Source organism: Phocoena phocoena, chromosome 7, assembly GCF_963924675.1.
Source record: "Phocoena phocoena chromosome 7, mPhoPho1.1, whole genome shotgun sequence".
Classification (NCBI taxonomy): Eukaryota; Metazoa; Chordata; class Mammalia; order Artiodactyla; family Phocoenidae; genus Phocoena; species Phocoena phocoena.
The window spans coordinates 37,646,775-37,660,654 of record NC_089225.1 but is presented as its reverse complement, the minus strand read 5'-3'; positions in this window follow the sequence as shown (position 1 = coordinate 37,660,654).

Below are 13,880 nucleotides of genomic sequence, written 5' to 3'. Positions count from 1 at the left end.
TGAGGGAGGTAAGGAACTTATTTGAGAGAACAGTGAATTGACCAAAATCTAGTTTTTAAATTATAATCAAAGGAAGTTATAGGGGGAAAAGGAGACATTTCTTGCTAATCTGTGTTTTACTGTATTATTATTGTTACAGTATTGTTTTGTTGTTTTTGTTATTTACAGTAGAGATAATGTTATCTTCTACATAAATAAAACTGCTGTTCCCTTAGTCTCAGACTCTTCCTGATCTCAATGTTAATGTCTGACTCTATCAGTTCTCACTGATTCATTTCAGCCTCTAGGTCCCATTCTAGCCCCAACATCTGGCTTTTCCTCCATAAGAGTGCTTGTGCTTGGTTCCTTTCTTCCCTGTCAAAATATACCTCCTCCTCTTCTCCCTGGAGAGTCTGCTCTCTGCTTCTAAATATTTTCATTGTGCCAAATACATCTATTGAAAGGGGTATGTGGCTGCCAATACTTTAATGTTCTATTTCTCAAAGGTAAGATGTTTTCATTAAAACAAATGTCTACTTAGAAAAATATTTTAAGAATGGACACTTTATTTCTGTTGAGAACCACTGGCCCACATGAGCTAGTCTTACCAGAGTAAAGTACAGGGAAAAACAAAGCCTTGGGATAAGTTCAGACACATGGTACCATTAAGTAACTATATAAAGCATATGAATGACAGCTAATTATTGCAAACTTTAGAAAAATATAAGCATAACTTATTATACAAGCCAAGACACTTTTGAGAGGGACAGGGGTACTATTAATAACTACTCTTGGATAAAAGTCATAAATCATGACTGTTGTAGCCAAACCTGGGTGTATGATCACCTACATATAAAATATCTAATCTAGGAGTTCAGGTTTTTGAGCATGAGCCACCTGTTCTCCTTGCTTGGTCTTGCAATAAACCTTTCTCTGTTCTAAAATAAATAAAATAAAGTAAAAAGTAAAGTAAAATAAAATAATTAATCTACAACTTCAATCAAAAAGAGAAAATACAAATTGTTCCAAAATATATTGAATATACCTTTATTGCATAATATGCCAAGCAAATGGAGAGTAATTCAAGAATGAAAGAAGGGAGCTAATGAGAATTGGTAGAAAAGGAACAAGAGAAAGGAAAGGGAGGTAAGGAATGGAGAGAAGAATCTGAAGGTCAAGCAGTGCACAGACATGAAAGGCAAAAGAGGGAAACTGCCACATGAAGAAGAGAATTTTAAAAGGCCAACTTCTCCCTATATAGACTTCATTATCACTCCTTCCCTTCTCAGTTCTCTGAAAATGACCCCTGGTGCAAAATAATCTTTTCTACAGACATATCATTGCTGATTTCCACCTCGGGTCTGGTATCCTACAGATCAGCACAGCCTCAGTTCATGACCAATTTTTGTCTTCACTTAACCGTATATTTTTAAATGTCACATTATAGGTGTTTCCCACATACCCATCCACTGAAATCATCCACACAAATTTGATTATTTTGAAACAAATCCCACACATCATTTCTTCTATTATTTCTTCAGTTTGTATCTCTAAAGTATAAGGTCTTTCTTATAATAATATAACAACAATAACATTACCACATATAAAAATGGCAATATTTAAGAATATCTTAATGTTATCAAATATCCAGACTATAGGCAAATATCCCCCATACACTGTTTTGGGTTTCTCTTGTTACTGTTAGTGTTTGACTTTATTTTTATGGTTGCTTTGTTCAAATAAATTCCCTATTATGAATTCAGCTGATATGCTTCTTAAGTTTCTTTCAGTATTTATAATTTATTTTGAGGACATCAGATCACTTGACCTATGTATTTTCACACTTTCTGGGTTTTGCTTGTTGTATCCTCATATTAAAATTTAACTTGTTGTCTCTGTCCCTTATATTCTTATAAACTGGTAGAACTAGAGGCTTGATCACATTAAGGTTGAATTTTTTTAAATATACAGTTTCACAGGTTGTATTATATAACAATATTACTGATAGCATTATAGCAGGAAGCAATAACATCTGATTGTATCTCTTTTTGTGATATTTAGATTGTTTACAGAATTCAAACTTTATATGAACCATACATAAATACAAAAAATATATATTTATGTATAAATTTATGTGTATATAAATACATATATTTATATATAAATATATAAATGTATATTTTATATATTTATATTATATATAATATATTTATATATTTATTATATAAATATATTATATATAATATATATTTATATATTATATATTTAATATATTATATTATATATAATATATATTTATATAGAGAGATTTATAATTACTTATATTTATATATTCATATATTTATTTATATATATTTATAAATATATATATTTATGTATACATATGTACATCAATACAAAATATATACTCTCTATATATACAAAATACATTATAAAGTTTCCCATAAAGTTCACTAGATCCACTAGTTCATCAGTAATGGGAAAAAGGTGATACTCTTAAGTCTATCATTCCTTCTACATTTATTGGCTGGAATTATTCTGTAAAAATTTTCCCTTGAGTATTTTGTTCAGAAAATTTTCTGGTTTTCAGAATAGTTAATTGGTACCCTGTATTCCACCTAGATATAGATATGTAACTCCCTCTCTTTTACAGCTTTACATTACTCCACTGTGTGGATATACCACAGATTATTGGGTTGTTTCCAGTCTGAAAAATGCTACAATTAATAGAATTGGGTGTGCCTTCTTATGGTCTCCAATGCCTTCTCCAACTCAACAGCCAATTAAACTTTTCTCAGGTAACCAAAACATAATAATTGACACATCTGACATTCTTATTAAGTCTCTCAGCCCTTTGAACACCTTCATCTTGTTTAATAAGGCAATATATCTGCCACAAACACCCCCTCTTCCAATATAACTATTATCCGAGAACTTAACGCTGAAAGGAACTTTAGAGATTATCTAGTTTAACTCCTTTATTTTCGAAATGAGGAAACTGCAGGGAGATCACATGATTGTAACCAAGGTCCCACAGTGTCAACTCAGATCAGATTTACCATGCAGTAAAGGAAGCTCAAGCTTGTACTTCATTCGTGAGGATTATTTCCAAGACCCAGAGACAATCCCCAGCAATGTTTATATTACCATATGTTTCTTTAAACTTTTTAGAAATAAATTATTTTAGCTGAAATCAGTTAAGACCACTGTCTCTTCCCACTCTAACTTCCCCATGTCATGTTTGTGTCAAGTGGCAGTGGGCATTTTTGAGATCTGGCTGAGAGAATACCGGATTAGGAGTGCACCACTCCTCATGTGGATGGATGTGAAGCACGCTTCCTCTTGTTATATTTAAATTTATTAATAAAATAAATGAGATAAGTTTAAATTTAAAGACTTAAATAAAAATGATACAAATGAGTAACTAAATAGAAATTATTTGGAAATTGAGAACTGTAACAAAAATTTTCAGGTTCTGCCAAAGCAGTAATTCATTTAAAAGAAGAGATAAACTTTAAATTGATTTTAAAATATTCAGTAGATTCATGGAATGATTAATAAATCAACAAAGAACAGTGGGTCACATGAATATGTTAGAAAAATTAATTTCTTGCTGATTTGACATAAAATACTGACATAGAACAAAATAACATGAAACAATACACCACTAATACAAGGACACTGATGACAAATATGCTTAAGAGCTATCATCAATTGAAGAAGTATTTAAAACTAGTTACTGCCCCAATACTTTAAATGCCCTGAAATGTTACAACTCTTATGAAAGAAATTTGAAAACGGTTCCCCAACTTGACAGTTTACTAACATTTCATGATCTTAACAATCATGAATTGAGAACGGAAAGGAAATTTGCTAAGTCTAATAAAAGAAACTAATTTGGTCAATCATGAGAGTCCTATTCACAACAAATTACATGATTAATAATTTTTAAAACTGAGGCAAAAGAAAGAGTTTAACAGTAATCCAGAGTAGCCCTTGTCATTCTTGTAGGCAACCCTTATGACAATAATAGAAGTAAATAGAAGTGCTCTCTGTTCTAGATGCTAAGGGATAAAAAAAAAAAAAAAAAAAAGAATAAGACAAGTTTCTGCTATTGACTTAGGAGAATAGAATTATGACAAACAATGTTTGTTGTAAACAAATATACAAAAACAAGAGCAATTCACATGTATTCAGAAAGTCAGTGGTGGTTTTTTAAAATAGTTAATGTAAGTGCTCGTTCTTGGAGGATGGAAATGATTTCAATGGGTTGGAATGAAAGAGGACATTCCAAGTACGAATAATAGGATGACAATAAAAACAAAAGCAAGAAATAGTAGATTATATCAAAAAACAGCAAGAAGTTCTGCATGACTAGACTATAGGTTGTGCATTGGAAAGTCATTTTAGAGAAAGAATAGGTCAGAATCAGATGGGACATGAAAATTTGAACTTTATTTGGCATTTCTGTGAGCAGAAAAGTACATGATGTAAGAATGCTTAAGGAATATGATTCACAATGCAGCATGGTGAATGGGTTTGGGGAAAAAGAGGCCCATGAGAGCAAGAAGAGTTAGAAGACATTTATAACACAATGTTCCAGACAAGGTCTGATGAAATTTGACCTATAGTTGTGGATGGAAGTAGAAATCAAAGTGTAAATTTATGATGCACTGTGAGGCAGAAACCAATAGAACTTGAACATGGATTGGATATTGGAGATGTGAACAAATAAATAGGCAAGAGTTTCAAATCTAAATGCTGACTGCCAGGACAAAATAAAAAGTTCAGGCATTTCCTATGGTCTTTTCCTCTTTTAAAGTAATACAACAGCAAATTGCATGTTTCTTCCCTGAACTGTTTCTTCAAAATCCTAGTATTCATGCCTTGCCTTCTCTCAAGGAAACACAAAATTTGGAAGAAACTGAATGGCTTCCTAAAACTGATTTTATCAGAAAGCTCCTGAATAGAACATAATGTTATTTGTTAATTTCCATAGAAATTTTGTGCTCCATGTCATCCTAAACCTCTTGAGCTTCACTGTCTTTTTCAATCTTTATGCCCTTATTTTGCAATTCATTTATTTAAATTGCTTGATTGCAAGAACTTTCATCTGATTACAATGGCATATAGTTGCATGAACATATAAAAACTTCCAGCGCTCCCTAGTCATAACTCTAGACTAGGTTCCCCTAGATAGGACTTCAGACACTGTTTTAAAACAGTGAAGATAACTCATGGGACAAAGTCACAAGATAAGGGGGATGGCAATATTCAGATGATAATAGCAGTAATTTAGATGAAGTCAAAGTCATACCTGATTCAGTCACTAAAATCAACCAATGCACTATGCTAGACCTCATAAACAATACAAGAGAAGTCTGAAAATTAATTCCTATCTTCTAGGAAATTTCTGTCCCTTTGGGATGAAAAAAGATAAGGTCTTACCATTTCATGTAAGCATTTGATTATATACCACAGTAAGTGGTTCACAGTTAATCAAATATGGTTAAGCATTCAAAAAAGAAATCATGTTCACTGGCTGGAGTAAAAGGGGAAGGTTTCAAGTAGAAGGAAAGACTTCATTGGTCCTTAAAAGACTGGTCAGCTTAGAGCCAGCAGAGAATAGGGAGAGGAGCACAGAGGTTTGGAGGAAAGCGAACTGGAAGCACTGGCACGAGCCTAGTGTATACATAAAACAGAAAAAATGCTGATTTTGGTGAAACAGGGGGTAAATGTTAAACACATAAAAACAAAAGATTAACTAAGCTGGAAGAATTCAATACTGGAAGGCTCCTTAGACACAATTCTATGGGCGAGGAAAGTTACTGAAATTAATGACTAAGAGTAAGATAAAGTGGAATATTTAGGAAGATGGACTGACAGGTGTGTTGATGATCATTGGGACACTAGAGAGATTCCAGAGGTAGGAAGCCCAACTTGGAAGCTACTCTAACAAGAGGTAGGGTCAGCACAGACCAGCATAAATATGAAATGCAAATAAGGATAAGGCCAAATCAAGTCCCCCCAAATTGATTCTTTATCTCTATGACCTGTTAGGACTATTATGACTACTGGAAAGTAGGGGATATAAAACTTTTTTAAGGCTAATTTTTTTTATGTAGCTAAATGTTAAATCAAAATAGGCTATTTTCTTCACTCTTAAAGTATTTTTTGTGTCTTTTTGGTTTGTCTCCGTTAATCATATCCAACAAGAGACACTAAGGGCGAAGATAAGAATATAAAGTTTCAGGGGAAAAAATAAAGAAAAGAAAGTTCCCAGGTTTTTTTGGAGGGACAGAATGGTTGCCTTAAAGGTAATAAAATAGAATTATGAGGAAGGAAAGCATGATAAGTGGAAAACTTCTCTAAAAGAGACCAGAAAAGAAGTTAGTATTTTGAACACCTACTTTCGATACCTCATCTCATTTAAATCTCCCTACAACCCAAGAAACTAGTTTTCACATTTTATAGTTTTCAAAGTAAGGACTATGAGATATTGAAAAATTTATCCCGACTTACAGTTATTAAATACAGAGGGAAAAGCGTTGAAATTCAAAGCCAGATCTATCTGGTTACAGAAACTGCTATGGAATTCCTGCTATGGAATACTGCCTCTCCAGCCTAAATTTTCCATGAAATATTCCATGAAAGATTTAGTTTCCTTTCCTCTTGTACCTGCTTCCTGTGGCCTTTGATGAATGGGAGCCTTCTGAGATGCTAATAGGAATTTGGGGGATAAGAGAGAGTCCTATGTCCAGGTTTTTAAAGAAGTGCTAAACCAAACCTTTAATATGTTAATACTCAGGGACTATCCAAAGCAGAGATATTGTATGCAACATGTTCCAAAATATTTTTATCCATAGTACCTTTCTCTCATGGTTCATTTTGTGGGATTGCTATATCTAATCAGGTTGGACAATATGATCTAGTACTTCTGAAAAAGGTTTAAAGGATGGAAAGTGGAAAGACAACTGGTATACATTCATTTGTTTAAAAGTAGAAATGTAAGTGATGAATATATATCCCACTGAATTTTACTATGTAAGAAACAAATGACATACTTAAGAGTCACTGGGAGAGAGGCACTATCAAAGGTTGCAGCCTCAGATTTGAGGACAGGAAGCCCATCTGGGCTTCCAATAAGCAAACTCTTCCCATGACACCATGATGGGGACTTCACCAAACACAGGGTCTGATTCATCATACCTGGTCTTATTTCAGGTGATTCCATCTCTGGCAAAAGGTAAAAGAAAGCAGTCAGTATTTGGAAAAACCCAAATCAAAACACAAAAGTGAGCCAAAAGAAGACAGCAGCACATAAAATTATAAAGGAGCTTTCCTCAATTAAATAGCTTTAAACTTTCATGATAAATGTGAAATATGCGGTTTCCTTAAAAAATGGTATTTAATTATTTTTCTTTCTCTTCTCTCTTTGCATATTTAAATTATGAAAGTAATATATGATCACTTTAGAAGAAATCCTTATTCAAGTGTCGTATAATTGTATCCACAGAGCTAGAAAAATAAATGTTAAAACCTCCTCTGAGGGGTGAGAAAAAGAGTAATAATAAGAACAGATACTTTTTTACTTTTTACCCTTCTGTACTGACAGAATATTTTATAGCAGGTGTAGATAGTTGCTCTGTAAGTAGGTATAATTTCTGTGTGCTCGTGGGAGGAGATGAATTCAAGGTCTTCCTACTCTGCCATTTTGGCCACACCTGGTAAGTATCTTAAATGTTAATTGCAATCAGAATCTGAAACCATATAAACAAACATTTTATACTCTAAACATTTTGTTTCATTAAAATTTACTGGTCTATTTTGTAGTGTGAATGGATATTTTACGAAGCATGATTTTGTAAGAATATACATTGGTCATTTGGAAAATATTGGTTCTCTATGTTATGTGAATCTTCTAAATGCTGACACATTTCACTATACAATACCAAAAAATTACATTTGGTAATAACATCATCATTATGACCAGAAAAGTCTTTTAATATTGGGAAGCTGTTCAGCTCACGGTGGCAGACACAAGTTTCCAAAATTCAAATTTTTGCCTGAAAGCTTGAATTTTATCTTTGGTAAGAAATACTACCAGTGGGTTTCTTGAAGTGACAGATTCACTTAGTTTGTTTTCAGGAAAATGTCAAACGTTTTCCAAGTCTGAATAACAATAGTTTGTCAGTCAGTGGTTCTTTGAAATAAAATGGTGTTACATGAAAAAAAGCAGCTAGTTCAGTTGCACCTTAGACAGTTCTAAAATGTTTTCCCTGAGACAACCAGAGATACCGATTGTACTTTAAGATATTGCATAAGTGCTTTATGCTTACTTCTCATTTCATCAGACAAAATATCAAAAAGACTTGCTTTCAGGAGCTGAGATTTAATAAAAATTAATAGTTTTTACTGCTTTATCAATGACATAAGTGAAACTGGCATTTTTGGCTGCAAATGACTGGCAGGAAAGAATACAATGATCACTAGTGCAGTTTGGTGCCATTGCCTTGACTCATGCTGAGGTATCAGCAATTTTACCCATCAGCTTTTGAATCATCATGGCAAATGTCAAACAGTGAAAAAGGCAAGTCACCTGTTAGTATGATTATAAAAATAATTTTAACCTTGCAGATCTCTTGAAAGAGATTTGAGAAGCCCTGGAGATCTAGGTTTCACATTTTGAGAAGTCTGGTCTAAATCAACCAGGAGGTAATCCTATCTGCCTTTCCACCGTGATGGGTTTAGAGTGGTTGGGAAATCTGGGGGTGGGCTAAGAAAAAGAGTCACAACTGTGAATGAGGAATCACATTGCCACAGTTGCAGTGGGCAGCCTTCTTATTATAACCACAAGGAAAGCAAGCCTGAGAACCAGCCACACAAAGTAGGGTACACACCAAGGACATTCACAGAAAACCAAGGCCAGAGACCCCATGGTACCCACTATTCCACTGAATCTTTGGTTACATATGTTAAAAATAAGACAACAGGCCCAAAATGGAATCACTTATGGTAAGCCCCACATCACCAAACTGAAACTTATTTACAGTTTCAGCTCTCCCAAAAACAGAATGTTAAACCAGTCAATCAGGAATCCCCTGATCAGCACTGGGTTAGATAATCTGCCTGAGAGACCCCTGCTATCCCCTAAAAGACTGCAACCGTCCAACAACCAATCCACTTTTCAGCCTAGTATAACGTCATTGTTCCTACTCCCTTCTGCTGATAACTGCTTCATTTTGTATAGCTCCTCAGAGCTCATTTCTGTCTGCTAGGTTGGATACTGCCCAATTCATGAAACACTGAATAAAGCCAATAAGATCTTTACAATTTACTCAGTTGAATTTTGTTTTTTAACACGAGTCAAATAGTTTATTCATTTTCAGGACAGTTTGACTTTGTCTCTATTCTAAGCACTAAAGAAACAACAGCAAATGAAACAGGCAGAATCCCTATTCTCATGAAACGAATCTGAGAATATTTCTCTTGTAATTTATCTCAGTTACCTTCATTTTTTTAAACAGATATGCTTTGTTCTTGTTCCTGATATTTTCTTTATATTTTCTGATTTTTGTACTTTCTTTTTTCTATTGTTTACAAAGTTGTCTGATCTCTTATTTTTTTAAGAAAAGTTTAAATGGTATATTTAAAGTATATTTCTTGAATTATCCGCCTTAGAATATATTTTCTGACTTCCTGCTAAAAAAAGTACACTTACATTTCATTCTACCTCACACTTTTTCTCATCTCCCATTATTTTGCTTTTTAGATTATTATTTTTATACTGCCTGCACTTTTAACACTTAGATACTTCCCATAACCATAATTCCCATAACTGTTGAGCCCTAATTCTAATAGAGACATATTAATATTCACTGCCAGTCTTCTAATACCAGTTTCCCAATTTCTGAGATCCTTAGCATGACTCACTTCTCCAATGCCTGATTTTTATCAGGTAATTTTTTTCCAAGGCCTAATTTGTGCTATATTCTTTTTTTCACAGTTGATGATATGTGTCTTTGATCTTTATCTTTAACAAAGTGAGAAATCATTGAGTCATACTTTTTCCTCTTAGATATCTGATATTGCTCCATGATACTCTATCATTGAAAGTCACTGTGTCTGATGTAGTCTAACCATGTCATTTTTTTCCTTTTGCCTTAAGAATGGTTTCTAGATCCTTGAAATTCAGTAACTTCCCTAGAATACAGCTTGATATTGATCCTACTCTACCATCTTTCCCCTAGCATATACTGTGCCCTCCTAGCTGCAGATTCCTTTATTTCAAGACATTTCTTCTATTCTGCCTTTGAATATGTATCTGATTCATTTATTCTGCTATCTTCAGGAGCACCAACTGTAAGTCACTGGGTAGCAATGGGAATTTTTTCTGTTGTCTAAGAATTAGGACAAAGACCTAAGATCAAGCTGAGAATAAAAGATGCTGTACATCCACATAAGTTCTAATAACCACCAGTAGTTGGTACAAGACATCTCCCTGTGGAGTTCTTTGAGAGGACTGTTTAGCAGGACCAGTCCTACTATCAGCACCTAGTCAATCTAAGAGCCAGAGTAGGGAGAGAAGACATTAATATTAGGAGAGTCTAGTGTTCAAGAAGGTAAGCTATTTCTGCCCCGTTTTTTCCCATGGGTCAGGGAATAGGGATACTTTGTCTGCCAGAAGCCTTTAAATCACCTTGAGTGGGATGGAGCTGCACTTCTGGGACATCAGGAGAGTGCATATGTATAAGAGGATATTAATCGCAATCCAAGTTCTTGAGTTTTCATACAGGTATAGCTTATCATATACATAGCACATATATAAAATGGCTTGATTCTATCCCTTTGTTTCTTTCCAGTCCTTTTAAAATTATACTCTAGGGTATTTGTTGTTATTTGTTGTATCTAAACTTCTTTCCTAAATTAGAGGAGACCCCACTGTGTGAGACTTGGTGTGAAGCAAATTCCTACCCACCCACTATGGCATCTAAGGGGAAGAAGATGGTTCAGCTCCCCACCCCTGCAGCCAGGGCACAGGCCTGTGGCCTAGTCTCAGCCAGCTGGCTCTATGCCCAGGACTTTGGAGCAATGCAAAGAAAAGAAACTGGCTAGAATTACTCGTGGTGGTATCAGCCATCAGCACAGAATCCAGTGCTAATCTCAAGCAGGGATGCCTCTTTTATTATTAGAAAAACTAGAGTCAATTTCTATTACTTGTAATCAAGACCCACAATTAGGATCTCCAGTATTTTTTCTTTATTTTTAATATATAGTTATCAGATTAGATAGTATGCATTAAATTAAGATGAAAACACAATTAGCAATGAAGTTGTAAAACATCTCATATACCTTGGTCTTTTTTCTCATACACCCCTCTTTTCTTGACATCCCAAGAAGGGAATAAACACAGTTTTGTTTTTGTAACTAATAGATGTATGGTAAAAAACCAAAAGAGCAAAAATCTAAAACCAAGCAGGACCCTGTGGGGCCCTCCCTGGTACAAATCCTTTCCGAGTCCCCATTTCTTGTTTGTAGGAAAAAGGCTTCAGCCTCCTAGATCTTCCCTGAACACCAAAGGACAGATTTAAACAGTTGCTAATCAGGGAAGGGAGGGAATACAGAAACAAAGGAGGAGGTGGATGGACCTAGAATCTGTCATACAGAGTGAAGTAAGTCAGAAAGAGAAAGACAAATACCGTATGCTAACACATATATATGGAATTTAAGAAAAAAAAATGTCATGAAGAACCTAGGGGTAAGACAGGAATAAAGACACAGACCTACTAGAGAATGGACTTGAGGATATGGGGAGGGGGAAGGGTAAGCTGTGACAAAGCAAGAGAGTGGCATGGACATATATACACTACCAAATGTAAGATAGATAGCTAGTGTGAAGCAGCCGCATAGCACAGGGAGATCAGCTCGGTGCTTTGTGACCACCTGGAGGGGTGGGATAGGGAGGGTGGGGGGGGGGAGACACAAGAGGGAAGAGATATGGGAACATATGTATATGTATAACTGATTCACTTTGTTATAAAGCAGAAACTAACACACCACTGTAAAGCAATTATACTCCAATAAAGATGTAAAAAAAAAAAAAAAGAAACAATAGTGCAGCGAAGGGGCAGGGTCCTGGTTCCTCCTGAAGAAATACAGTATCTTTGAGTTCTTCTCCAGGAACTAAGGCCCTCACCCAGGTGGAGGATGGCAACTTCAGGCCAAGCACAGGATTCCTAGATCACCACCCTGTTACCTCACCACCAACCAATCAGAATAAAGTCATACACCCTGCAGCCCTCACTCCAAATTCTGCCTATTGAAAACTTCTCCCCCAAACCATCAGGGAGTTCTGGTTTTTGAGCACAGGCCACCTGTGCTCCTTGCTCAGCCCTGCAATACACCTTTCTCTGCTCCAGACTCCAGCGTTTCAGTTCCTTTGGCCTCACTGTGCATTTGGCACAGGAACTTGTATTTGGTAACAAATCTTTCTTTTGAACAATTTAAATTAGGTGATATGTAAATGAGGTTATTTGTTCCCAAATTAGATTTTCCTAGAGTTGTTTTATCAATATTAACCTTTGTCTTAGCACACAAGTGAATTGGTTCCAGGATAGAAAAGCTAAGTGAAATGGTTACATTGATATACTCTTCATAATGCTAAGACTCATTCTGTCAGATCTCTTCATATATCATTTTCCCCCAATCATAAGTCAGTGACATCTACTGCTATTTTATGTTTATTTCTCAAGGGAAAAAATCCTCATATTCTCACTCTCAAAAGTTTTGCCCCATTATTGTGACAATATTAAATGCCAAGCTCGTGTTTGAAAATACAGGCTATTTTCAATAAAGGCAGCTGAACTGCAGAGCAATCGATTCTCTGCCTTCAATGAGATTTAGACACTTTTTCTTCAACAAAATTCTGTTATTAAGCCATCTCCCTTTCTATAAAGTATTTCCTGGTGCTATTTTTTTTTAATGGCACCCATTCTCATTTTAAAAAACCTTCTTGAATCCTGTTACCTTGACAACAAGGTAACATGTACTTCATGAAGAGCAAGAACTAAAGGCAACAGAGTGGTATCCAGTCCTTTTCATCATTTAAGAGCTCACAGATAGAGGATTTGTGGCATAATGATAAGACAGTGTTTACCAACAACCTCAAGAAGGTTGTTGCTTCAATGGCATTATAATTATTGCTTCAATGGCATTTTTCAGAAGTGTCAAAGTATTCTATTTAACAATACATATAGAATGCTTATGTATCAGGCAGTGTTATAAATCTACAAAATTAAAATCTAAATTTTCCTAGCCTTCTGAGTGATGTACTCTTATTATCTTCATTTTACAGATGAGGAAACGGAGGCATGGAAAGTTTAACCTGCTCAATATCACAGGGCTAGTAAATGTCAGAGGCTCCTTTCAACTCCTGGTAGTTTGGGTTCTCTGATACTGAGTAACTTGGTGTTTGCATATGACTGAAGGGTATTTGACACTGACTTTGAAATCTGAATCGAATTTAATATTTGGTAGCAAAAAGTCAAAAATACTGCTTCCACATCACAAAGAGAATTGTCACACCTGAAGCTAAGCAAACACTGCCACCTGTGCTGTTCAGTCACAATTGGTTTGGTCTTTTTACTCTACTACATGTTAAAGATAACCAAACTGGAGAAGAAAAAGAAGAAAGTTAGCTACCACTTCTTGAAAGAACAATATTCTTGAGACCCTTTACACACATTGTCTCATTTAGTACTTGTAACAGGATAGACTTTTTTTTTTTTTTTTTTTTTGCGGTACGCAGGCCTCTCACTGTTGTGGCCTCTCCCGTTGCGGAGCACAGGCTCCGGATGCGCAGGCCCAGCAGCCATGGCTCACGGCCCCAGCTGCTCCGCGGC